General features: G+C 51.6%; 1 protein-coding gene across 2 annotated transcripts in view; it reads left to right on the forward strand.

The window, feature by feature from the left end:
• The window catches only part of PKNOX2 (PBX/knotted 1 homeobox 2), a 256,409-nt gene that overhangs the window by 133,514 nt on the left and 96,199 nt on the right, over window positions 1-26,696 (forward strand). The gene's annotated exons all lie outside the window — the stretch shown is intronic.

A 26,696-nucleotide genomic window follows, 5' to 3' on the forward strand; every position in this document is an offset into this window, starting at 1 on the left:
ATTTTTGGACTGAGCTGAGCCTGGGCTAGAAGGGAAAAGTGGGCTTTTGAGGCTTGGGAAGACCCACGTGAATGAGGGCAGCTGGGGAGCAGCGGCTGAGCAGGCCTGGTGGAATGAGCTGCAGAGAGTGAGGTCAGTTCCCTCAGGAGGTGGCGTCAGGGAAACAGGAGCTCCTGGGTTGTGGAGTGTGGATGGAGCACGCAAAGGGCCCTGCCCAGGGCGCCCTTCCAGCTGCCTGTGAAGAAAAGCCAAGCCTGCTGAGAGACAGAAGCCTTGGGGGCCATCTGTGCACATGAGGGTCCTGGCTGAAGACCCACGTGGGGTGCCTTGGAGCCAGTGGATTGGTCACAGGGCTGCGGGAATGTCACTTCCTGCTCGCTGCACACCTGGGTTGCTGACCCCTCAGCTTGGCCACCTACCTGAGTGGCGGGAACTTTCTAAAACTGGAATGAAGCACAGAAGCAGTAGCTGGGGGGGCTCTGGGGTGGATAAGAGCAGAATCAGTGCCTCCTTCCTGTGCTCCTACAGTTCTGGGGGCATTTAGCCTTGGCTGTGTGCATGAAGGTCTCCCAAGCACCCAGTTCTGAGCTCCTGAAAGGGCAGCTGTTAGCACAGCATCAGGTACTGAGAAAACACTTGGAATGAATAAAGGAATGAATGCATGCATGAATGCATGAATGCAAGCTAAGCTGCAGGGCTAAGTCAGAAGTGGGCAAACCTGGCGCTCAGATTGGGGCTCCTGACCTTCAACTTATTCCCTGGGTCGCCCCGTTCTTCCCTTTTCTCAGTCCTTACCTGACGGCTGATTATCATGTCAGAAGTCCAAGAAACACCTGTCAGGTTTCCCCAGGTCAGGTTCTAATCCCAGCTACAGTCTGAGTGGGTAAGTCGAGTTGCTTACCTCCCTCCCTGGGTGTGGGATGGGGATCAGTTACTGAGCCCCTCAGCTGCCTCCCTGGGGAAGTGGAGAACTGACCACTTGGCCCAGGGGCAGGGCAGGGTGGTGGAGGGCAAGTGTGCTTGACTAGGAGTCAGCATTGGTGGATTTGAATCCTGGCAGCACCACTTACTCATGACCTTGGGCAAGCTATTTAGCATCTCTGAGCCTCAACATATTTATCTATTAAATGGGGTTAATTATGTCTGCCACATTTATTTCCAAGGATCTCTGGGGAGATGAAAGTCTATGTAAGTGTTTCACAAATAGCACCGGTAGAAGTCTGAGGCTATTGTCCTGAGGGTCTCCTTCTCACCCCCCACCCCCCAATGTCGAGAGAGCAAGAGTGAGGAGCCTCGGAGAGGGGGGCAGTGCTGGTCCCCTCGCGTCCTCCTGCCTGCTGTCCTCCCGGCTTTCCTGAGCTCAGGCTCTGGGCCAGAAGTGACCTTGATGCTCCCTCGAAGCCGCAGAGCAAACCCAGAGGGATCCAGAGCAGCCTGGTCTCTTCCTGGGTCTCTATTTGTTTCTGAGACTCCATCCCCCGCCTTCCCCTCAAGGCTGTGCTGGGGTTGAGAGAGGTGGGCCTTGCCTGGGAGACGGAGGACTCTCATTCTCTGTAAGTGACTGATGCTCAGTCATCCCTGGGCTGACTGTCCAGGGCCAGGGTCACTGTCCTCTGCTTTTTGTCCTGAACTCTCTCCAGGGGAGGGAGAGAAAGAAGCCTGCAACTGCACTTTGAAGCTGTCGTGTGGCTTGGGGGCATGTGGGGATAAGAAGGGGGCAGAAAGGAGTGGCTCCCACCCTGATTTTGGAATCGCGTCTTTGGAACAAAGCTGGCCAAGGCTAGGGCTGGAGATTTCTCTATTCTCACGCCCCATTAGCCCTCTTTGGGTCACTCCCTATCAGACTGATAATAATAAAAATAAAATAATAATAGCAGCAAGAGGTTTTTGAACACTATGTACTAGGCACTGTGCTAAACACTTTGCATGTGTATCCTATTCAGTCCTATCTAGGGGATTATGAGTATCATCCCCATTTTACACATGTGGTCACTGAGGCACAGAGGGTCCCCCAGCTGGCAGTAGCAGAACCAAGATTCAAACCCCGGCATTTAGAATTACATGGAAAAGAGGGGAAGGTCCAATAATGTAGCAGAGCTGCCTTTGGGTGCTCAGTGTGCTTGAGGGTGGCTGGCTGGAGTGCGGGTGAGTGAGTGTGTGTGTGTGTTTCTATGTGTGTACGTGGTTAAAAGAGAGAGGGGTATGTGCAGGAGGGGGGAGGGGAGTTGTAGTGCCCGCTGATGTCAGGTACTATTTGTCCTGACAGAACATACCCAGGTCCAAACAGGCAGAGTCCCACATTTCGTCTCTGTGGGGAAACCTGAAAACAAAGCCTCCAGACTCAGGGAAAGCTTCCTGGGACCTGAACACATGCCTGGCACATGGCGGGCATTTAATATTTGTTTGGTGACTCAAAGGATGGATGGACCCCCAAAAATAAATTTCTGACCTAGGGGTCGGAAGATGAGATTTCAAGTTCTAGCAGATGTGGCGTGTGGCCCTGGGCAAGTCTTGTCCTCTCTCTAGTCCCCGGGCCCCCTTCTCCGGGAAATGAAGGTGCTGGTAATAGATGCTTATTTCAGCCCCAGGCTGAAACACGCTGCACAAGCTGAGAATCTGAGCTCAAAGGCATCAGCTTGCTCTGCTCACCTCCAGGGCCCTGGACTGGCTCTGGCTCTGGCTCAGGAAGCTTTTGTTTGGAGTCAGATCAGATGCTGACAGTCCGCTGGGGGGACTGGGAAAGGACTGCAGGCAGTGTGGACAGAGGCCAGAGAGAAAATGTCTCAGCTCATCCCCGACACCTCAGGGGTGCAAGAGTCTCCAGCCCATCCCCTGGGGAGAGGGGGGCACCAGGCCGTCCTTCCCCTTGGATTGATCAGGCAAAAGGTCCTAAACTCTCACTGCCTAAGACCCTTGGGAAAGGACAGGGCGCCCAGAGCGGGACTGACTTCTGCATGCAGGAAGGAATGTGGCATCCGATTTCACTTCCCACAGCTGCCAGCATAAAGTCGATATTTTTTTGTGGTGCAGACAGTAAAGAGAGAATACAGTGTTGAATTGTTTGGCATTATCAAGGATTTCAGCTCCCCAGGACTTCTGCATAAAGAGATGGAAATAGAGCTGTCGGAGCCAAGAAAAACATAGAAGTATATGAATTTATTACATATTATCTTTCCTCCTTCCAAACAGCCCTGGAAATGTCAAAAGATCATCTATTGTTTCATTGTTGATAAAAAAAAAAAAAACAGTTTGGGTTTGGTGGACTGTGGGCTTGGGCATGAGGCTGAAAGTAGGAGAGGAAGACACAAATGTTTCTCCAGGGCAAGCTTCAGGAGGCCCAGCCATCTTTCTAATTCTTCCTTTCTGGGTGTGAGTTTCACAGATCTATTTAGGCCAGGGCAAGCATGTGACTGCACAGTTGCTCGCTTGTAAATGTGTAAGTGCCTACTGTGTGCAAGGTTCTGTGTGTGGTCCTGCTGGAGATCTCTGGGTCAAGCTCATCGCTGCAAGGGGTTCAGGGCCTGGTGCTGACCGTGCACTGTGTGGTCATGGTATCTCCGACACAACTAGCTGTCTGCCCGGAGAATCCAGAGAGGGGCTGGCTGTGCCACGTGGAGGAGATCCAGGAAGGCTTCTCAGAGAAGGTGACATCCGAGCTGGACCTTGAAGGATGGGTAGGCTTTCTTCTGGCACAGGAGGGGAGCAAAGGCATTGCTGGCAAAGAGAAGAAAGCATGATGACACAAGCTGAAAGGCCGCACTCAGCCATCAGATCTAGAAGTTGGGCCTGAGGGCAGGGAGTACCCGAGCCAACTCTCCGGCCCTGAGCTGGCCCAGCCCCTGGCAACCCACTGAGTAACTGAGGCCTTGTCTGATTCCAGATCTGCTTTTCTCACTCTCCTCTGATGCTGACATGGGTGTAATTCTCCACCTGTGACGCTCCCACTGACCACCCCACCCCACTGCCTTCAGCAGGCTGGCCTGGCAGCTGGGCTCGGGGCCCTCCGGGGAGGAAGCCGGCCCCTGGCTTACCTCCTAGCTGCGCTCCTCAGGCTAGAGAGAAGCTGACTGTTGAGGAGCTCTTGGCCACCCCATGTACCGGGGGTACCACAGGGCCAAGGGGATTGGGTCAGGCCCTCCAGGGTCAAGGCTGTCAAGGCTCCCAGTGCCAGGAGCCTTCAATCTCGTGTACAGATGGTGCCTGTTGAGAAAGCAGGGCAGACAGATAGGCCGGGAGCCTCCACGGCTTCTCCTCTTCTGGCCGGACACCCCCTCAACGGCAGGCTCGGTATCCCCTCCTCCCTGCCCTCCGCACCACTCTTTTCCCAGGAGGTCACGGGTGTCAGGGGATTTCTGAGTCGTGAGAAACTTTGGGGACCCAGAAGCCTCTGGAGCAGTGTGGTTGTTCAGCTCCAACCTGAACCCCCAGCTCAAACCCTGGCTTCCCAGCCCACAAGATGCTCCTTTCACAGCTGGTCAGCTCTTCCTTTTGTTAACCTAAAGCCTTCCTCCCATGGCTTCCTCCTAAACAAGGAGATTTGTTGAGAGGCCGCTTGCTCAGAGGTCTGGCCTCTGTCAGCTCCAGGCTCTAGAAGGGACACAGGCTGAGTGGGCCCAAGCCTCTGCTTGGTTTCCCCAGCACCTCATCTCGGTGCTGCTCTGCTGGGTGCAAAGAACCAGGCAGAAGATTCCTTTCACACAGACGGCTGTGTCTCCGCATCTGCCAAAACCTTAACCCCCAAGTAGGTAAGAGAAACCCCAAGCCCGGGAGAAAAGCATAACCTCAATCCCGTACTTCTGAATTCTGCTTTTCAGTTTTCATATTCTTCTTGCGCTTGTTTCTCTTGTTACCCTCAAACTACCCTGAGGGGTAAACAGAGCAAGCATTGCATTACTCTCACTTTTACAGATGAGCAAACGGGGGTCCAGACCAAGTGACATGGCTGAGCTCATAGAGCTCGTTTGTGGAGAGCTGGCACTGGGCCCCCGTCTCCGAGCTTCTGTTCACAGCCCGGACACCCCGCCACGTCCCCAGGCAGGCCCCAGGCCCGGGAAGGATGCAGGTGCAGCGGTGGGCCCTTCCCTGCCCAGAGCCGGCGCTGATCTGGACCTGTGGGCAGTGCGACCCCACGCCTGGCCTCGGCCTCCTCCACCCCGAATCAGGAGTCCAGCGTCAGGGCCTCTAAGATTCCTCGAATCCTCAGGGCTCCTGCTTTATGAGAAAACTGCCACTTAAACATTTCTCTTTCTGCTTTGGGGAAACATTGACAGAAATGGAGGGCAGAGCTGAATCGGCATCACAGCGCCGTGGGCGGAATTGAGTGTCTGTGTAGGGACAGGCGCTAGGAAGATGACATAGAAAAAGACCCCATCTATGCCCCTTACCACTGGAGCACAAGGAGGCTGGTGGGTGAGAGCAAGCACAGGGGTGTTTACGGTAACGTGTCCACTGCCCAACCCCCTACCCGCCCTTCATCCCCGCTCCCTCCTGCAGCCCCAAGACAGACGTGTGCTGCCTGTCTGAACTAGCAGCTTAATACAGACCAATCCCCATAGGCTTCTTGAAGAATGCAGGGAGGTTGCCAGGCTCTGGAAATGGCAAGGAGCACGGCTGGAGGGGACCCTCCACACACATAGGGAGCTTGGCAGCCTGATGGATCCAGAAAATGGTTCTGGGCCTCCCCAGGGAAGGCTACTCAGGTGGGGCTGCTCAGAAGTAGCTTCGCTTGGGTAGAGACCGAGAAGAGCTGATAATGCCCTGGACTGCAGCCCCAGCCCCAGCTCCAGGGACCTGTCTCGCCCAGCTCTGGCCCTGAAAGGAAGACGTTCTGTTCCCCTTCCCTGGAAACCCCCTCAATTACAGGAAGCTGAGTGTTATCTTAAGGTCTGTAAACGGCCTGCCTGCTTTTCCAGCTGGAGCTGTTCATTCAGAACAATTAGCACACAGTTTAGAGCTGGAATGGAACATATGGCAGGGGGTCCCCAGGAGCGAGCGTGTGGCAGCCCGAGAAGGAGGGAAGCGGCCTGGGGAGGGGCGGGAGGGGGGAAGTTGGAAAGGGGGTGCTCCAAGCAGGTACACCTGCTCTCTGTGTTGGAGGGAACAGAAGTGTGGGCTTGTGCAGACGCCTTCTGCATCCCAGGTCGTGAGTGCATCCAATGTCCCTTAAACTGACATTTTATGTCAAGAGACTTGAGAAGCCCCAGAAGCCTGGGGAGCATCCTCCTCTGAGGAGCTTTAGGTCAGATGCCCAGGGTCTGTCCTGGGGAGAGGGTGGGAATCCTGCGGAGCTCGTATTTACCCAGACACCCTTTGACGTTCGTTCATTCCCTAAACAGTGACGGGGACCTACTCTGTGCCAAGAACTGTCCTAGGCATTAGAGAGACATCTGTGAAGAAGACAAACCAAGATCCCTGCCCTCGTGAAGTTTTCACTCAGACACGGCACAGCGGTCAACTGCTGAGCAGGTTAGAAGGCAGTTTAGCCTTCCCGACCGACACGGTCAGCCCCGTGATGACCTTTTTACGTGCAAGGAAATGAAAACTCAGAGTTTGTGAAAACCTGTTCAAGTTCTCTGAGCTAGGCAGTGGTGAGGTCTGGATTTAAACCCATCTGGCCCAATGCCTGTGGCACTCACCTTGCCTCAGAGACAGACAAGACGCCCCAGCCCATACGGGCAACCTCCAGGTGGTCTGCGAGGCCACAGAATCACCGACTCCTGCGCAGGGAGATGTACAAATTGCTCGGGCCCTCAGCCTTTCCCGGAGGAAGGGTAGCTCCTGGAGATTTAGTGTCCTACCTAAGGTCACATCCGGTCACACTGTCGTAGAACAGGAGCCTGGAGGTTCTTTCTATGGAACCATGACAACTTGTCAGGTCTTCGCAGCAAGCCCGCAGCTGTGCTCTTAACAAGAGCCAGCCTCCCGCGACTCCAGAGACCATGCACTGCCCGCCAGGCCCACCTGCCCCGCCTGTCCCAGGTCAGAGGGACCCACGGGCTGGACGGGGCTGACGCATGGAGCCTCCCTCGGGCCGGGATGTGGCACCACCGGGGAGGGGGCCACCAAGCAGCGTGGCCACGCCACCCCCAGCCTGAGTTTCACTGTGCTCGAAGGAATGGCTGTAAACAGGCATCTTGCCGGGTCAGGAGCTCAACAGCGCTCTGTCTGGAAGAAAACTGGCAGCAACAGCATTGGGGGCAACTGCGAAGGTGAAAGGGAGGGGAGAGAAGAGGCAAACTGACCGTAATACGGTGTTTATGAGACTTAAATTGGAGCCCAGGGCAGGCAAAGAACAGAGCTATAAATCCAGCCTCCTGAAAGAATATTCTGGAGGTAGGAGACACAAGCTCACTTAAAATATGTCTGAGATGAGAACCTAAGATCGTTATTTTTGAGTAAGGATATAAAATGCTAAACATGCCTTTATTAGTGCTTTCTAAAAGCCAGGTGTAAAATACTGCCATTCCCAAGGTTGTGTTTTTCCTTTTTTGTCTTTTAATGGCAGATGTTAAAATCTCCTTAAGCCATTAGCCATCCGTCCCCAAGGTGAGCCCCCAAAGTGGTTCTGCCAGGGACCCCCTCCCCTTACCCAGGGGGCAGGATGGCCGCCCCGCTAAGCCTTGCACACCCCTCCCCAGCCCTCCCTCGGCTCCCACTAGCTCCTAGTGCCCGCCTGGCAGCAGGTGGCTGAAAAGGCTGAGAAGTTTTATGGGTCTGCCCCAGTAGACCCTGTCTCCCACCATGTGCAAGTCTGGCCGGTTGCTTCCCACTCACAGATACCTAATGCTGAAGATACTCGTCCACTGGAGCACTGCAGGCAGGCCTGCCCCGGGGTGAGTGGCACTCACTAGCTCAGCCCGGGGTGCTCTCAAGTGGCATTTCTTCTCCCCGAGCCGGCTCTCTTCCTTCCTTCCTTCCCACTCTTCCTTTCTTTCTTTCTTTCTTCCTTCCTTCCTTTCCTTTTCTTTTCTTTCTTTTTTTCTTTTCTCTCCATCAAAGGCTGATGCTACCAGAGAAAAAAGTTCATAAAAATGTTATGTCCACCATAAAAGCCCTAATGTGGCATTCTGCATGATCCATGCATTAACATTAACATTTCCCAGACAGTTATTGTGAGATAATGGTCCCAGCCATAATTCAGCGGCAACGTTCCTTCGAGCAAATGTTATGGAGGAATAAATGACTTGCCGAGTGTGCTGCTGCAATGGGGTGGGGAGAGGTGAGCGGCTTGAAAATGCAGACTCTGGATCTTGGAGACCCCAGCACGGCTGTGGAGGGGGCTGGGGCTTATTCTAGGTCTGACCACAGACTCTCTATGGACCCTGAGGCCAGACCCTCGACATTCTGTCTCTGTTTCACACAAATCCCATGTTTCTTCTCAGTGCTATGTTGGGAGAATTGGCCAAGAAAAAGGATTCAAGGCATCAGGCCCACAGGCAGGGCTGAGAGGGTGATGAGTGGCTTTGGTATCTTGACCCTCAGCATCCTCCTCCCCATGACTCCCCCTGTGGTCCCAGCACACTTCACCCTCACCTCTGGTACAGCACTTATCGCCTTGGAGTTTCATTACAGTAAGTCCCCTACGTACAAACCTCCACGTTGTGAACTTTCAAAGATGTGAACATGCGTTCCATCGACATCAGGCGTGAGTGACATTGCAGCTTGCCCTCTGTCTCCTATTGCTGACGATCCTTCAGCTCTACCGTCTCCCACCTCCTCTCCCTCCTCCGGTCAGTAACTCTTCTTGCCTGTTCACTCGATGCCAGCCCCTGGATGCCAGCTGTTGTACTGGACTACTGTACTTTTCAAGGTACTGTACTGTAAGATTAAAAGTGTTTATTTTATTTTTTGTGTTTGTTTTTTATGTATTATTTGTGCAAAAGGTATTATAAACCTCTTACAGTACAGTACCACATAGCCGATTGTTCGTTGGGTACCTAGGCTAACTTTGTTGGACTTACGAACAAATTGGACTTATGAATGCACTCTCAGAACGGAACTCGTTCGTGTGTAGGGGACTTACTGTATTTGTTTACATGGCTGTGTCCCCTGCTATAACCGTGCCCTCCATATGAGCAGCAGACAGACCTTAGTCTTTTTGGTGACCTAGCACAAAGCAGATGTTCATTACGTGTTGGTTGAAAGTGAGGATGCATGGATGGATGGATGGATGATGGATAGATGGGTGGATGGATAGTTGGATGAGTGACAGCAACAGAAAAAGATCCAGAAATGAAAGCAGACCAAAAGATGAACAGGATTTGACCTTAGGGATAAAGGGGGAAATACCTAAAACAACCATTATTGAACAAAATCATAAGGGTGTGGGCTTGAATGGAACTTAGGGATCTGCCTCTGTGCTCATTTTACTTTTCGGGAACATGATACCTAGAGAGCTGGGGTCCAGGCCAGGACTAGAACTCTGGACACAAGTTCAATGCTCTACCAGCTACCATCTTGCTGCTGACATGCAGGCTAATAATATGCAAAAGAACCTTTTTCTACTCTCAAGGAGTTGCTTCCCAGTGGAGGGGACACATTAGGCACAAAATCAACTTACCACAATTCATGAGGACTGCTGCAGTGGGAAACGTCTTCAACTGGGAGACTAAAAGTCACGACAAAGGATATGGGCCTTGGAGGATGAACAGAACCAGAAAAGGCAAACTGGCAGGGGAGGGAGACCATTTGAGAAGAGGGAACAGTGTGGGCAAAGGCACAGAGATGGCTGGAAATAAGAATCCCTCACAGATACTTAATTTGTATCAGCGGGTGTTGAGTGCACGATCCCGGGAGACCATTTGGCTCTTGGGTTGAACTTCCTTAGACCATGTGCCCCTTTACGGCTCCTTGCTACTCCTCCTGACAAGTTATCAGCTTGTGGTGACACTTTTGGCCACGTGGCCAGCTCTCTGGCTTGTGCCTGGCTGGGCCTTGCCAGCTCCGCTGGCCCTCCCAGCTCCAGGGATGGCAGCCACATCCTGGTCTTCTTTCCTACCTCTGCCCAGGCCCCAGGGGAAGATTCATCAGGAGCCACCTTCCTCCCAGAAGTGTTAGGAGGGGGGAATCTCTGTGAGAAGCACAGGGGAACATGTGGGCGCTTTTCCAAATGCCACATGTCATGACCACTATGATCTCTCCCAAGAAGAGTTGCCCAGAATGCGGGACCAGATTTATTATACCGGCGAAGGAAATGGGGACCTCTACAATGCATTCGAAGGACCCTGGGGGGGCTTGGCCCCCATCAGAAGCATCTTCCTCACTCAGGGGTCTCATCATGTCCTAGAGCTGGCAGGGGCCTTGGAGGTCGACTGGTTCAACCTGCTGAGCTGTGAAGGCATCTCCAGTAGCAGACTTTCATTCTCTTCCTAATAAGTCCTGGTGAGGGCACCTCTTCCTGCTGGGGCAGCTCTCACTGGTAGAACTCCCTCACATGAAGGGGAATTTGTCTCTATCACTTCCACCTTTCTGTCCCAGTTCTGCTCTCCAGGCGTGCAGTGTAAGACCAATGCCTCCTCTGCAGAGCAGCTCTTTAAACACTGAAGACAATACGCACGTCCCTCCCTAAGTCTTCTGTTCTGTGGGTATATACCTTTCTGCAGCGTCCTAGCCTTCCTCCCCAGATGCACTCCAGATGATCTGTGCTCCTCTTCAGAAGCAAACACAATCCTCCAGAGTAGTCTGAGCCATTGCCTCCTTCACCTGGACTTGTAGGAATGCAGCCTCCGATTGCAGTTACCTTTTTTTTTTTAATTTATTTAAATTTTTTTTGGCTGTATTGGGTCTTCGTTGCTGTGTGGGCTTTCTCTAGTTGCGGCGAGCGGGGGCTACTCTTTTTTTTTTTTTTTTTTTTTTTGCGATACACGGGCCTCTCACTGTTGTGGCCTCTCCCGTTGCGGAGCACAGGCTCCAGACGTGCAGGCTCAGCAGCCATGGCTCACGGGCCCAGCCACTCCCCGGCATGTGGGATCTTCCCGGACCAGGGCACGAACCCATGTCCCCTGCATCGGCAGGCGGACTCTCAACCACTGTGCCACCAGGGAAGCCCGGGGGCTACTCTTTGTTGCGGTGCGCGGGCTTCTCATTGCTTTGGCTTCTCTTGTTGCGGAGCACGGGCTCTAGACGCGCGGGCTTCAGTAGTTGTGGCACGTGGGCTCAGTAGTTGTGGCTCGCGGGCTCTAGAATGCAGGCTCAGTAGTTGTGGCGCATGGGCTTAGCTGCTCTGCGGCATGTGGGATCTTCCCGGACCAGGGCTCGAACCTGTGTCCCCTGCATTGGCAGGCGAATTCTTAACCACTGTGCCACCAGGGAAGCCTGCAATTACCTTTTTGTTGTTTGGGACAGCCACATCATAACACTGGTACCTATTGAATTTTCAGTCAAACGTCCCTATTTTTTCATATGTGATGCGTTTAAGCTCCATCTCTCTCACTTATAGCCTGCATTTCACTCTAACAGTATAAATGTATACTTCTCTCTAGTCGACATCATCGCCTTGCTTTCAGCCTGTGTTTCTTGCCTCACGAGCTCTTTCTCAATCTTAATTCTGTCTTTAAACACAGTAAGTATCCCTTCAGTGAGTGGAATGATAAGCACACCTTCTATAACGTTATGCAAACTGTTGGTAACAATGCTGAACAGCCCAAGCTGTTTATTTCAATGTGAAAGACCTCCCTCCACACTGATATCAGCTAATCAATACTGACTGGGGACAATCACAGTCCAGCTAAAAGTTCACCTACCACTCTTCCCATCCAGCTTACTCTTTTTAATTGAAATATAGTTGACAATATGCTGAAGGATATCATGGAAGATGTTGTTGCATATCTTACTGAAATCAAGATACTTCTCAGAATTTTCTTTATCTACCAACCTAGGAATTCTATGGATTTTTAAGGGCAGTAGAGTTAGTTTGACATGACTGGTTTTTAATGAAGCTATTCTGGTTTTTGGTCACCACTTCTTTCTTTCATAAATAATCCAATTTAGAATTTTTGTTAGCAATTAATATCAAACCTACTATCACGTAGCTCCCAGAATCTGATGTTTACCACTTTACGAAAATACAACTTTTGCATGTTTCCACCTCCAAAAACGATTTCTTTTCATCAGTTCACAAACAGCTAACAGTGGTTCTCCAATCCTATCTTGAAGTTTTTTCTGTACTCTAAGATGTGATTTGCTGGTGTCCGCAGCCTTGATTTTATTTAAAGCTATAAGAGGCTCGTTTACCATCTCCTCACCTATCGCAAACTTGAAACCTTTATAAATCATTTTTCTAGTTTGACGATCGTTGTCCTTGAAGAAAACAAAGCAAAGTGGGAGTTAAATCATTTACTTTCCTTCTGTCATCTGTAACCTCCTAAGTCTGACCCGGGCTGTAGCTGTCTCCATCCCTTATTTTTGTCTCTTTCTGTTTTGCTTCAAGTATTGCTTTTTAAGAGAGAAGAGAGGGAGAGTATGTGGCGGGGTTGTGGGGGGCACTATAGCCCCTTGAGGGCAGAGACTGGGTCTTACTCACCTTTGTACCTGGTGCTGGGATGCAGCACGAGCTGTCCATGGTTACACACCATTTCTTTACCTTCTCTGCCTGAGTTTCTTCATGCACTTGATAACGCCTCAAAGGCAGCACGGGAAAAGTAGACACACCCGCTGAGTCCTGGCCATGCCCCTACCAGCCGCGTGGTATGGAGTGTGCTGCTTGACCCTGGAGTCTGTGCTGTCTTGTTTGGTAGCCACCAGACACACGTGTCTATTAAAATTAAAATTAAATTAAATTACAAATTCAGTTACTCAGTCGCACCAGCCGCAATCCAAGTGCTGACTAGCCATGTGGTGTCTACGGTCCTGGGTGCTGCAAACAGAGGACACCTCACTGCAGAGAGTTCTGTTGTGCAGTCCATAGGGCATCACCTCACATGGTCGGCAAGGGTCAACTAGATCACGTGCGTAAAGCTGGGCGCCACGGCTGGCACACTGGAAACTTCAGTAAACATCGGCGGTGCAGTGGTTAGGACTCCGCGCTTCCACTGCAGTGGGCACGGGTTCGATCCCTTGCTGGGGAACTAAGATCCCGCATGCCGCTGTTGGTATTCATAATGAACTGGGAGACAGAGCCCAGGGCGCAGAGCCACAGGTGCCTGGGGCCAAGACGACAGTCCCTGTCCTTGGGGAGAATGAACAGTCGCGTTGGGGAGAGCTGAAGGGCCTCAACGTGCATTTTGAGAATCTGGGGTTGATGTGAGAGGCAGCTCCTCGGGAACCTCCAGAGAGAGGCGTTTGGAGGACTTCGGATGATCTCGGGAAAACAGAGGGGTGGTGCCCACTGTGACATCACTTCCTTGTGGATCTGGGGGTGGGTCTAGCTCTGGGTCCTGGGCTGCAGCAGATGGGCTGGGACCTGGGGGTGGGAGGGGAGTGGGAATCCTGGCTTAGAAGTCCATCTGTGTTGTAATAGCGGGAAAGGCACAGAGCTGGCGTCCAGATGGCCCGGCGATGTCTCTTCCTGAGCACATGCTGCGTCTCTGCAGGCTTTTGCCCCTCTTTTGTGCCCTGCATGTCTGGGGCCAAGTGGCCAGGTCCATTAATGACCTGCAGTCAGCAGGGAGAGGGGGCAGGTTGTTGCAGGAGGCAGTGATGCGGGGAGGCTCCATCACAGAAAGCCTCACCTTCTATCCCTGCGCTGGGAACCAGCCTGGACCAGAAGGCAGAGATTTCCTGATGAGGATGCCCCTTGGTCCCCCAGCCCAGCGGACAGCCCCAGCTGAGGGCCTCGGATGGAACAGACGGATGGACAGTGGCTTATCCCTGATGAGCTGCCTCCCTGGAGGGAAAAGCAAAATATTCACTTTGGCTGGGCAAGGGAAGACGGGGAGGGGATTCCGGTGCAGTGAGAAAGCCCCAGGCCGCGGGGCTCTGGCCTGGGCATGCACTCTCACAGATCCTCCATGTGGCCACAGAGTCACGCCCCTCTGGTCGGCCCTCTGACGAAGGGGCTGGACGGGTCATCTCGAAGTCCCGTCCAGCCCTCTGTTCTACCACAGTGTGTGGAGGTGGTGGGGGGAGGGTGTGAGTGGGCTGCAACCTGCTCAGAGATCAGAGGCTCTGTCTTCTCACCGAGCGTCTCTCTGCAGCCCTCCCGTCCCACCACCTCCCTCCCGTCCTCCCTAGGAGGGTGGATCGAGGCAGTGTGGAGAAATCCGAATAACTAATCAGAGCCCTCATTAACCCCCTGCAAGGATGCTCAAACATTCACTTTGCTGTTTGTGAAGCAGAAAGAAAACCCCTCTCCCTACATTAAAATTGATGCCTTATTAATCCCTGTGCTCCCGACCTGGGGGCCTGCTCGCCCCATCCTGCCTGAGGCCCAGCAGCTCCGTCGCTACCCTGGACCACTTGCACTTTCTATTATTTATTGGCCCAGCGCAGAGACGCCTCTCTTCACAGGAGCGGGCTTGGTGCCAGCTCAGAGGCAGCTGCTTTGTTTTCTCCTTGGCGGGGCTGGACCCCACCCTAGGGTGCAGTTGCCAGGCTGCTGTGATGGGTTGGGTGAGTGAACGGTGGTATGGACGTGTCTTTCTCCGGCCTGAGAGGGCACGGTGAGCCGCTCTGCTCTTCAGATGAGCCAGCCCAGGGAGCGAGCGGCAGCCTCTTAGTCCAGTGGGGGGCTGGGCTGTGAAGACCTGAGCGTTTGCCTGGACCTTTCTGCACACCTGGGCCCACAGTGCCCCATGGCCTCCCTGGCACTACCCCACACCAGGCCTTAAAAGCTGTTCTCTGGCCACCCAGGCAGGCAGCCCGCATTGGACACCCTCCACGTCAGAACAGAAACCCACAAATACACGTCATGTGCTGGACCTTGAACCGGGAGCTTTGGGGGATCCAAAGCCATTCAAGGCACAGTCCCTACCCTCAGGGAGATTGACATGCCCACACACACAAAGGATCCTGGTGAAGGGAGGGAGGGAGGAAGGAGGAGACCTGAGCAGTGGAAAAGACTCCTCTGGGTTCTCTGAGCCTAAGATGCTGTGGAGGAAATAAGACCTGCTAGGAGACCCTCATTCCTTCCTTCTGCTCGGTACTGGCTCAGCCCTCTTACTGGCTGCGGATCTGCCCTGTGAGGGTCTGTCCACAGCTCTTGCCTGTCTTGACCTATGAGCTCACAGCCAGTGTCTAGCCCTGGGTAAACTCTGTTTTGTGGCCCTCTGTATAATAGGTCCCTAAAGACAGCTTTGTGAGGAGAAGGAGGAAGAGCTGAAAGTGGAGAATGAGAAGAGAGAGGAATTTAACCCCCAGCTCTTATTTCCAACCACTTTAATTTCCGACATTGAGCGATGGCCAGAGGTCACCTTCCTGATCTTTGACTCAGGCTGGTGAGGATGATCATTCAACCGATACCTGCAAGTGCTGCTGTGTGCTAGGGATTCAAGGTGGGCCGAGCAAACCTGGGTCCCTGCCCACATGGCGCTTATAGCTTAGTGGAGAAAACAGGCATTACCCAACTCATCACAAATGAATATATAATTATAAACCAAGTTAAGTGCTCAAATTGAATCCTGAAATGCAATATACAAAGGAGGCCTCCCTGGTCTGAGTGGTCAGTGTAGCTCCACTGAGGAAGCAGCTCTGGCTGAGATGTGAAAGTGAAGCAGACTTACTAGTCAAAGGTGGATGAGGAAAGAGCATCTTCCAGGAGGATGGGATGGCTGTGCAAAGGCCCTGTGGTGGGAAGAAGCATGTCCTCTTCGAGGGACCCACGCCTGGGTGGCTGGAAGGCCAAGAGCCAACTAGATGAAGCAGGAGAGCTGGGCAGGGCCAGACCACCCTGACCTTCTAGGCCAAGGTAATGATTTTGGTCTTGATCTCAAGAGGAATGGGAAGCCAACAACTGTTTGAAACCAGGGAGAAGAGGGGGAGGGGGTAGAATGGAATTTTCACTTCAAAGAGGTCTCCTGGCTGTTTAGTAGAGAACAGATGGTGAGCATCTATATGTTCAATGGGTCATCTTATTCCCTTGCTCTTTGTTTCCTATCTCCCACTTGGGTGAGCTGAAGTCTGTAGAATGTGCTGGAGCTTTATGAAGGGAGATGTATATCTAATTTCTGATCATCCAGCATTCAGCCTCAGTTCAGAACCTGCCAAAATAAACTATCACCCTTGAAGTGGGGCCTCTCCTTTCCTAACTTGCAGAGACTCAGGCAGTTGTGACCACTCTGACCATTGCAAGCCCCCCTGAGAGGTGTCAGGAGGGGAAGCAACCTCCATGAGCTGCAAGCACCCCCTCCCCATTTGGCTAATGGCTCCTCTGTCTCGGTTATTCCAGCTGCTGCTCCTACAGAAACTGCTTTTGTTTAGGACAGAGCCCTTCCTTCTTTTATTTCAATGAACATTGATTGATCTTAGCCTATACATAAGGATGCTCTGAGGGTCAAACCCCACACTGCCCTTGCCCTGGAGCATCCTGCCTATTGTGGGAGCCTGGTACGTGAACAGTCGCCCCATAGGAGGCAGAAGGAACTAAGCACCAAGGGTAGAGCCACCGGATGACCCCGTTTGCCTGGGATGGTCTCAGCTGAAGCCTGTAGTGTCTGTGTAATTATTAATCTCCTCCCCTCTCAAAACTGTTCGGGTTTGGGTGGTACCTTATGTGGTCACCCTAACAATGGGCCATGGCTGTACAGAAGTGCGTGCCATTCTTTTTTTTTTTTTAAGCATCAGTTTTTTTTGTTTTTTTTTTAGTTTTAGTTTTATTTATTTTTGGCTGCGTTGGGTCTTTGTTGCTGCAGGCGGGCTTTCTCTAGTTGCGGCGAGCGGGGGCTACTCTTCATTGCGGTGGCTTCTCTTGTTGTGGAGCACGGGCTCCAGAGCGCAGGCTCAGTAGTTGTGGTGCATGGACTTAGTTGCTCCGCGGCATGTGGGACCTTCCCGGACCAGGGCTCAAACCTGTGTCCCCTACACTGGCAGGCAGATTCTTAACCGCTGCTCCACCAGGGAAGCCCAGTGCGTGCCATTCTTTGCAGGAATTCAGAAGACATCCCGGGGTGAATAACGTTTCACCTGAGCCCTTGAAGGATGAGCCATATTTCAGCTACTAGAGCAGGGAAATGGAGCATGTCGGTCCTGGAGCACAGAACCAGCGGCAGGCCTAGCGGAGGGTGTGAGGAGTGTCTGTGCAGGAGAGGATGCGCACAGCTTACCTGCAACCTAGACCAGCTCAGCAAACTTTTTATGGAATGTTTTAGACAGTACATATTTCAGGTTTTATGTTGTGTTGCAGCTACTCAGCTCTGCCACTGTTGTGGAAAGCAGCCACAACATAGGCCATAGTGAAGGAAGGGTAGGGCCGTGTGCCAATAAAACTTTATTTACAAAAACAGGCAGCCTTGGGATTTGACTTGGGTATCATTTGCCAGCCCCTGACCTAGAGGTCGTGAAGGAGAGTTATGAGACATAGGTCTGGAATGTTCGGTAGGGGCCATATCGTGAGAGGTCTCAAATCCCTGACTTATTTATGGTCATCTAAGGTCCTAGGGTTTGGAGGGCAATGGAGAGATGCAGGGAGCAGTGAAGAAAGCAGACTGGCTGGGGCCCGGTGCCTCCCTTTGAGGCAGGTCTGTGGAGCTGGAGTGCTGATGTGCCCGGACACTGGCCACCTCCTGTAGAACCTTCCCTTTTGTTATGGACATGCGCCCCCACCCCCCACTCCCTATCCTCAGGGGGCTCATACTCTCTTGGGCAGACACTGTGACAAGGTGCTACCCTCTCCTTTCCCAGGGAGCAAAGGCAATTAGAGACCGCCCTCCCCTCCCCTTCCGACTGCGCTGGGCTACTGGTCAGGGTCTCATCCCGGCAGGGCCCAGGGGCTGCCCAGCAGCTCCGCCCCCAGAACTCCGGATGGATGGACTCCGGTGGCTTCTCGGTTTAATTATCACGGCGGACCCTTGGCTGCAGAGCTGGAAGAGGGAGCAGTTAGCCATCTGCCACCACCCATGTGTCCCCCAAGCCCACCTTTCCTGTGACTATCCCTAAAGAACAACTGGAGATCTCCTCCCATGTTGCAGAAGGTCCAGCTTCCCAGGAGTCCCAGAGAGGAAGGCTGTTTAGGTTCTCCTGCTCTTGTCTTGCTTCAGGGTCCTGCCAGGGGAGCACCCTTTCATTTACCTTTTCTTCTTTGCCCTTATTATCTGACCCTGTATATTTTCCTTACTATCTTGTTATTGTGTGTCCACTGCTCCCATCTCCACCCAGACCAGAATGTAAACCCATTGAATGCTGAGATTTTTATCTTTTTTGTTAACAATTGTGAACAGTTCCTGGCACATAGCAGACACTCAATAAACATTTGTTGAATGAGTAGATAACAACTGAGTTCCCTTTTCTTTCATCTTTCCCCTCCCAGAGTAGGCCTGGCCTCCTCTTTAATAGACAGAAGACGTTAAATCTTTTTCCTAAATGAAAGAGCATCTGCCCTTGGCCTCCACCCTATGCCATGCAAAAAGGCAGCAGAAGCTTTGAAATCACAGTTACTATTATACTTAACAAGTCCAACCTAGGGAATAGAAACAAATATTTTCCAGAGCAAACTTAAGCGTTTCCAAGGTACACTGTACATTTTTTCCCTTTTAATAGGAAGTAATGTCCAAGGGAAGATTTGAATTTCATGTAATCTGAATGAATACTGATTCTTTTTGTGACCTTGGCCAAGACACTTTAAGTCTCAGTTTTGATTATTCCATCTGTAAAATGTGTATGTTGATTCCAGTACCACCACCTTTACAAAGTTACTGTCAAGCTCAAGCAAAATGTTAACGGCTGTGGCTGGACATGCTTTGGGATATATAACCATTGTGTGTACGTATAGGTGTGCAAAGTCTAGTTAGCACCTGGCCAAGGCAGAGCAAGGGGTCTCCTAATGAGACCACAGCAGAAATGACCATCCAGTCCTAACCTTCTTACTTTACAGATGGAGAAACTGAGGCCCAGGCGGTAATGTGCCCAGGGTCACACCCTGAGCTCATACAGGAGGGTTATGGACAGAAGCCAGGTGTCTGGCTCCCAGTGCGGTTCCTGGCCTCTCTGAGTTTCTCAGTTGCTGATCCCACAAGAACAGGGATCCTGGGCGCTGCTCTCAGCTCTCAGCCATGGGTCAAAATCACCATGGCTGGAGGGGAATTCCTGACTTTCAGGTATCCTTTCGAATCCCAGCCCTTCACAGGCAGCCTAGGGAGGAAGATATTTTAAATAAAATCCCTTTCCCATCCTTGCCATATCTGAGATTCATTTCTGAGAGACATCTGAATGAGAATTTTACAGACGTTTCATTTCCTGGCCTTGTTCTGGTTCCTTTGCTGTCTTCCAGGTGCTGGTTATGACTGAAACCTCGGTGAGGCAGGCGGTGTGAAGCCAGAGTGGGGAACTTGTGCCTGGGGCGCAGGTCATCCGGTTGGCAGCCTCTCCAGATGCAGTGTGATCATATCGGGAGGGAACAGGGCCCTGAGAAGGGCAGGGAGGCATGGAGAGATTAATTTCTTCAATGTCATGCTTCCTGTGCGTTCCTTAATGACTGAAATTTACACGTGTGAGGGAACATCGCAATTTCCCCGGAAGACATGAGGGGAAGTCACAGTCAGCAGGCTGTTTTGCAAGTGGGCGTGTACACAGGGCTCTGAACTGACCACACTAGCAATCTTTTGGTGTTTTACGAGGTGTGTGGCCATGGTCATGACCGAGAACTGGAATTTATGCCTTTGCTTGTCTGTAACAGTGTCTCTGGGGTTTTGTGTGTGTGTGTGTGTGTGTGTGTGTGTGTGTGTGTGTTGTCATCACTTCTGTCTTTGTGACCATGTATAGATCAATGTATGTTTCTTTAAAAAAATTGTTTCTCATTTCCCGCATAAATTACTCCATGTAAAAGGCCATCTGGAGCTCAGTTCCTAGCATCCTTTTTCAATAAAGCAATATTATCACAGCCTAGTCCCAAAACTGGTCCCAGGAGAGACTTTTCCTAGATTCTTTGTCAAACGAAATGTCACCGACTCACCAAATGATGAGAAGAAGAATTCTTCGTGTTTATTTCCCAAGTGCGGCAGAGCAGACGCAGCTCAGCCTCTCGTATCGCCTCCCTGGCTGGGAAGCAGGTGGGCAGGTGGGCAGGGGAGCGGAGGAGGCCACCCTTGAACTCTGCCGTTTCACTTCACGCCTTAACCAGCTTTATGACTTTGGGCAAGTCGCTTTTCTAACCTCAGTTCCCCCCCCCTTTTTTTTTTTTTTGCGGTACGCGGGCCTCTCACTGTTGTGGTCTCTCCCGTTGCGGAGCACAGGCTCCGGACGTGCAGGCTCAGCGGCCATGGCTCACGGGCCCAGCCACTCCGTGGCATGTGGGATCTTCCCGGACCGGGGCATGAACCCGCGTCCCCTGCATCGGCAGGTGGACTCTCAACCACTGCGCCACCAGGGAAGCCCAGTTCCCCCTTTTAAAAGTAGGACTAGGGACTTCCCTGGTGGTCCAGTGGTTGGGACTTCACACTTTCATGGCAGCAGGCTCGGGTTCAATCCCTGGTCGGGGAACTAAGATCCCGAATGCTGCACGGTGTGGCCAAAAAGTATTAAAAACAAAAAAAGAGGAAGAAGAAGAAGGAGTGTAGGACTAATAATACCTCCTTTATAAGGCTGTGGCAAGGATTAATAAAAAGCCAGGCAATAGAATTCTTTGTAAGAGACATTAGCATGTTGTGTGCCATATATTCCACATCTCCTCTGCTGAACGGATACATGTATTTACTCCTTTCTTCAACCAATATTTATTGAACACCTAATATGTACAAAATGCACATTAAGCTCTAAACACAGTTTAGGATGATCTGATCTACTGGGGAAGGCAAAGAGATAATCACAGTTTCGCAGGATAAGTGCTAAGAGAATTGTGCATAGGATGCTCTAAGCTGCTGGAAACATCCTGTGGCCGTGGAGGATGGGGTAGGCCTCAGGGAGACTGATTAGGAGGCTGTTGCTGAGCTGAGGTGTGGCAGAGGAGACGGAAAGGAGGAAAATGTAGCTCACTCTGCCTGGGGGCAAAAAAGAATGATTAGCTTGTATCATGATGCACTGACCTTCTCCTGCTTCTGGATTGGGAAGGCTGTCCTAGAACCCAGGGTCTTGCAGCAGCCCGGTCGGGTGAGGGAGCAGGGGCTTCGAAGCTGGAGGGTCTGACCGCTGGGGAAAGGAATGGCAGGGGACAGCCGGGGAAGGACTGAGCCCAGCTGAGGGGAAGGAGGGGTGGACAGGCAGGGCTTTGCAGAGATGTTCAAAGGGCTTCTGACGGGGCTGATGGCTTCCCCAAGGAAGTTAATCCAGCTGGAAAAGTTAAGCAACTTTAAATTGGGGGCTGGTCTTAGTTGAATTTAAAGGGACACTTGCTTTTCATGACAGATTCCCTGTCACCAGGCTTTAATTTGTGTCCCGTCAAATTCTGCCCAGGTCTCTTGACTGCTCTTGGCCTTCCTGCTCATCTGTTCATTTCTCTCATTTAATAAACACACATGGAGCCTGATGCTAGGCCAGAGCTGGAAGCATAAAGGTGAGGATCTCCTTGCTCAGGAAGCTCAGAGCTGAATGGGAGGGACACCTATAGGAATACATAATAATAATTTGGTGAGATACAGCCTGAAGTTCATGGCTAAGAACTTCGGACTTTATCTTATAAGACAGCGGTCCCCAACCTTTTTGTCACCAGGGACTGGTTTCGTGGAAGACAATTTTTCCATGGACTGGGGTGCAGGGGGGATGGTTCAGGCAGTAATGGGAGCGATGGGGAGCGACGGAGAGCGATGGGGAGCGACGGGGAGTGAGAGGGAGCGAGGGGGAGCGATGGGGAGCGAGGGGGAGCGATGGGGAGCGATGGGGGAGCGACGGGGAATGACGGGGAGCAATGGGGGAGCGACGGGGAGCGACGGGGAGCGATGGGGAGCGATGGGGAACGACGGGGAATGACGGGGAGCGATGGGGAGCGATGGGGAAGTGATGGGGAACGACGGGGAGCAATGGGGGAGCGATGGGGAGTGACGGGGAACGACGGGGAGCAATGGGGGAGCGATGAGGAAGTGATGGGGAGCGAGGGGGAGCGATGGGGGAGCGACGGGGAGCGACAGGGAGCTGCGGATGAAGCTTTGCTTGCTCGCCTGCCGCTCACCTCCTGCTGTGTGGCCCGGTTCCTAACAGGCTGTGGACCGCTATCGGTCCGAGGCCCCGGGGGTTGGGGACCCCTATTATAAGAGATACGTTCCCAGTTATCAGGGGAGCAGAAAGGAGGGAATGACTTGCCTTGTGTGGGGTAGGGCAGTATTGAGAGAAAACTTTACAGAGCTGAATCTTGAAGGATGAGTATGATTTTGCCAAACAAGATCTAAACAAACTATTCTTACTGTCATTGTCTTAACAATGATAGTCACCATTTATTACAGGCTTTGTCTGTGTCAGTGCTGAGTCCTTTATTATCCACTGAGCACATCATATGTCTCATGTAATACCACTAAATCCCTATAAACACCCTGTGAGTTGGGTGGTCACACAGCTAGGAAGAGGGGATCTAAGATTTGAATCCAGGGTTGTCTGACTTCAGTTTTTCCCACTGTACTATGTCTTCCACGTTCACTTATTAATATTAGTGTAAGAGGCATATGAAATAACCCATGGTTTGGTCAAATCTTTCAATTCAGAGACACACTGAAGTACAGAGAATGGTAATGCCTTTGACAATGAGTAATAATGACTAAATAGGCAAAGCCTAGCTGAACTGGTCAAGCATTGATCCGGTTTAGTATTTTCCAGTAGTGGTTGCTCTTCATGTGACAAGACTGATCCTGTCGATGATCTACATGGGCACACTACTAACCTTGGTAAATATGGAGGCATAAGAGAAATTGAAGACACCAGTCTTGTCTTCAAACACTTATGATGCCATTGAGGAGATTTAGACTAACACGGAAGGCAGAAGTTCACAAAGCTGAGTAAGATTCAGGGCCCATCAATCATAGGATGGGGGAGCAAGAGTTTGACTTCATTCCACGGCAGAAGTTCAGAGAAAGGTAGGACTTGAGGGTTGGCTAGGACCTGGGTAGCAGAGAGGAAGCGGGGGCACAAGGCCCACCAGGGGGGCATGATGGCCTGAGCAAGGGCGGCAGAGGACCCAGACATGGCGTGGGCTGGGTTGTGAGACAGGGCAGCCTAGCACGGCTGGAGAAAAGGCTCAGGTTTGAAAGACCAGGGGATTAAGTAAGAGAGTTAGGTTGAGGCTGATTACGAAGGACAAAAAAGGAGGCTAAGAAATTTGGATTTTGTCTCTGTGGGCCTTGGCAAGTCGTTACAGACTTTTGAGCAGGAGAGAAACAGTATAAACAAGCCTGTGAACTATTTTAGCCTCCAAGGAGGCCCTCTCTTTCTAGAGGATTGGAATCTGGTCTCTTTGAGATGGGTCTCATTGCTCTGGTGAAATCTGAGGCTTTTGCTGGGACAATTGAGTTCAATTAGCTGATCAAGAGCAGTCAGAGAACAGGGTCACATTGTCAGGTCCGGCCTCTTGCTTTACAGACAGCAATGACGAAGATTGATGATGATGGCAATGGACCAGAATTCAGAGGTGAAGGGTTTTGTGCAACATCACGGAGCAAACCTGTGGCAGAGCTGGAACCAGCCACCCCAGCAGGGAGGTGGGAAGAGCCTATATCCTTGGGGAAATGCCTGAGGGTCCTGGGAGGCAAACCACACATCCATCGCTGCACTTATGCAAGAATAGGGCCTGGGAGGGTCTCCAGAGTGAGGATGGACTCTTTTAAGGCTCTATGGCCAATGAGGACAAAGACTTTCGTGTTTTTTGCTCCTGGGATGGATACCAGGGTGGGGAAACTCCCCCAAAGTGGACAGGGGGCAGGCCTTTGGTTTGGGCCTCTGGCCAGAGATTCCAGAGGCTCATTCCTCAGTGTTGTCCTATTCATCTGCAAAGTGTAAGTCAGGTTGGCTAAACAGGCAGAGGTGTTCTCTAGGGAAGCCTGCCCACCCGTCAGAGGTCAGAGGGTGCCCCAGTAAAGTGACCTTGAGGAGGCAGGGAAGGGCCTGATCAGAGCTAAGGAGCAGAGGTGAGAACACTCCATTTCTTGGGGATCTTGTGGGGACAGAGGGACTTTATCTTCAAGATGAAAGTCCTGCTTCCTCCTTTGTCCCTGAAGCATCTGGGCCATCGGTCACACAGGGCCCATGTCTTCCCATCCATCTCTCTCCCTGTCTCTCTGTCTACCTCCCTGCCTGTCCAGCTGCTTGTTAATTGGGCCCCAGCCCAGCCTCAAGCTTAGGGCAGTGGTGTCACAGGCTGCCTGCCAGCCTCTGTATGGCCACAAAACAGAGGGGGCTGGGTTTTCTCTGGCAAGATCTAAAAAGGCGCACTCAGGACCCTCCTCGGGGCAAGGTGGGCGAGCGTGGGGGAGGGTGGCCGTGACCGTGGGCAGTCTCCTTGTCCCCCAGCCCAGACTGTCTTTCATTCTCCCCAGGGCCTTCTGTCCTGTGAGTTGCCTTCGTTATGCTCAGAGGAATAGCTGGCCGTGACAGAAAGAGATTACAGGCTATATTTCTGCCTTGGAGCTTTCTCCAGGCTGGTGGGAACCAGGCAGTTGTCAGTTCTGGGAAAGGGGAAATGTATGTAGATTGCAGCCCTGAAGCGGTGCCCTGCGCAGGGCACGCTGGCATTGCCGGGACCATCCTTCCTCTCTTGACTGCGTATTTATTGGTCTCTGAGTGGGGGGGGAGGTCGGCTTCTCTCCCCTAAACGGGTGTGATTTCCCTCTGAGGGGCTGCACTCCTCAGTGCCGTCTAAGGGTGAGGGCAGGGGCCAGAGGTACAGCTGGAGCAGAAAGACAGACAGAACAGCAGGCACTGCAGCAGGTCACGGGGACGGAGCTCCGGCCCCCTCAGCTCGAGAAAGGACACAGTTAGAAGGAGGGGCTTCAGGACCCAGCAGGCAGGCAGGGCTGCCTCCTTCCACAGCCCTGACCTGGGCCCTGTCCCCCGCCCCTGGCACCGTGGGCTTTGGCAGAGGAGGGGTTGTAGGGCCAACAGCCAGAAGCAGTGTTGTCACACGTGACAGGGTACAGTTATGTCCCTATCATTAGACCGTGAGCACCTCAAAGGCAGGGAGAGCTTGTGTGTGTGTGTGTTTTTCATCTTTGCATGCCCAGGCCCCAGCACATGGTAGGTTCTTAATACATGGAGTCTAAATTGAAGCAATTTGCATCTGCCCAGAAGAAGGGAGGAGGGAATAGTAAAAAGCTACCCAAGAACAGAGCTGTCATCTGCCAAAATAAGTCTCAGACACCCGGGACACGAGGCTCGGCAGAGGCCCCAGGAGTGGCCCACCCCACAACTGAGGGCACATCACCTCTGCCTCGTCCTTCGGGAAGCCCAGCATTTACGTAGCACTTACACCGCAGCCTCTCCCTTTGGATTGTAAGAAATATAAGAGCAAAGAGAAGTGGGGAGGTTGGAAGAGCGAAATGTCTGGAGTCAGAAGACATGCTGCTCGCTGGCTGTTTTCTTAGGCAAGCCCGGTGCTGGACTTTCCTAAGCCTTGTTATCAACCTCGATAAAATGGGGTCAACTACCTGGCAGGGAAAAAGGCGTCTCTCATAAACTGCAGATGCGATGTAAATCGGTGTGACCTTCTGCAAGTACTTTGTTAAAATTCTTTAAGATGAATAGACCTTTGGATTTGGCAACGCCATATCTAGAAACTTATCCTAAAACAATGATCAAGTCTGGAGCAAAGCTCAGCTACAAGAATGGGCATTATTTGTTTATAACAGCAAAAACTGGAAATAACCTAAACGACAAATAATAGACATTTATAACTGTAGTACATCCGTAAATGGAATGCCACATAGTCACTAGGATTATAGTGTATATTTCCCTTATATGCAAAGGTATTTATGGTATGTTGCTAAATATAAAAGGCTGCTTCCGGAGCAAACAGAATGATACTGTTTTGAAGAAAGAAGAGTTTTACTCTGCATATTATCTGTGGTTATCTTTGTATGGTAGGATCACAACTAACTTGAAAATTTCTGGGAATTCCCTGGTGGTCCAGTGGTTAGGACTCGGCGCTTTCACTGCCAGGGCCCGGGTTCAGTCCCTCATCAGGGAACTAAGATCCAGCAAGCCACACCATGTGGCCAAAAAAAAAAAAAAAAAAAAATTCTCCCTCTTCTTTATTTTGTGCAATAAGCATATATTATTTTGTAAAAGTAATAAAAATTATTATATTGAAATATCGCCCTCTAAAGATTGTTTTAAGAGTTAAAGAAGTATGAAAGTACTTTGTAAACTAAAAAATGATGCAGATAGAAGACAGGGACTCTGCACAAGAGGAGCCTCCAGTTTGGAAAGAGACGAGAGATGTGTAAGATAACCATAGCATGAGACGGAATGTGGTGAGAGCTTTCACAGGATGACAGACAGCGTGCTACTTGGAAACACAGAGGAGGTAAAATTACATCTGGCTGTAGAGGCAAAAGCCAGAATGTTCAGGTTCAGCACTGAATAATGGTGATGGTCTTGCCTGGTAGAAATGTAGAATTGTGCCAGTGAGAGCGGTGGGAGGTTATGGGGCAGGTCTGGGGCTGCGTTTGGATGGAGGGAAGAGAGCCTATGGGTAAAGG

Source organism: Mesoplodon mirus, assembly GCF_964341445.2.
Source record: "Mesoplodon mirus genome assembly, chromosome: 7".
In the NCBI taxonomy this organism is placed as follows: domain Eukaryota; kingdom Metazoa; phylum Chordata; class Mammalia; order Artiodactyla; family Ziphiidae; genus Mesoplodon; species Mesoplodon mirus.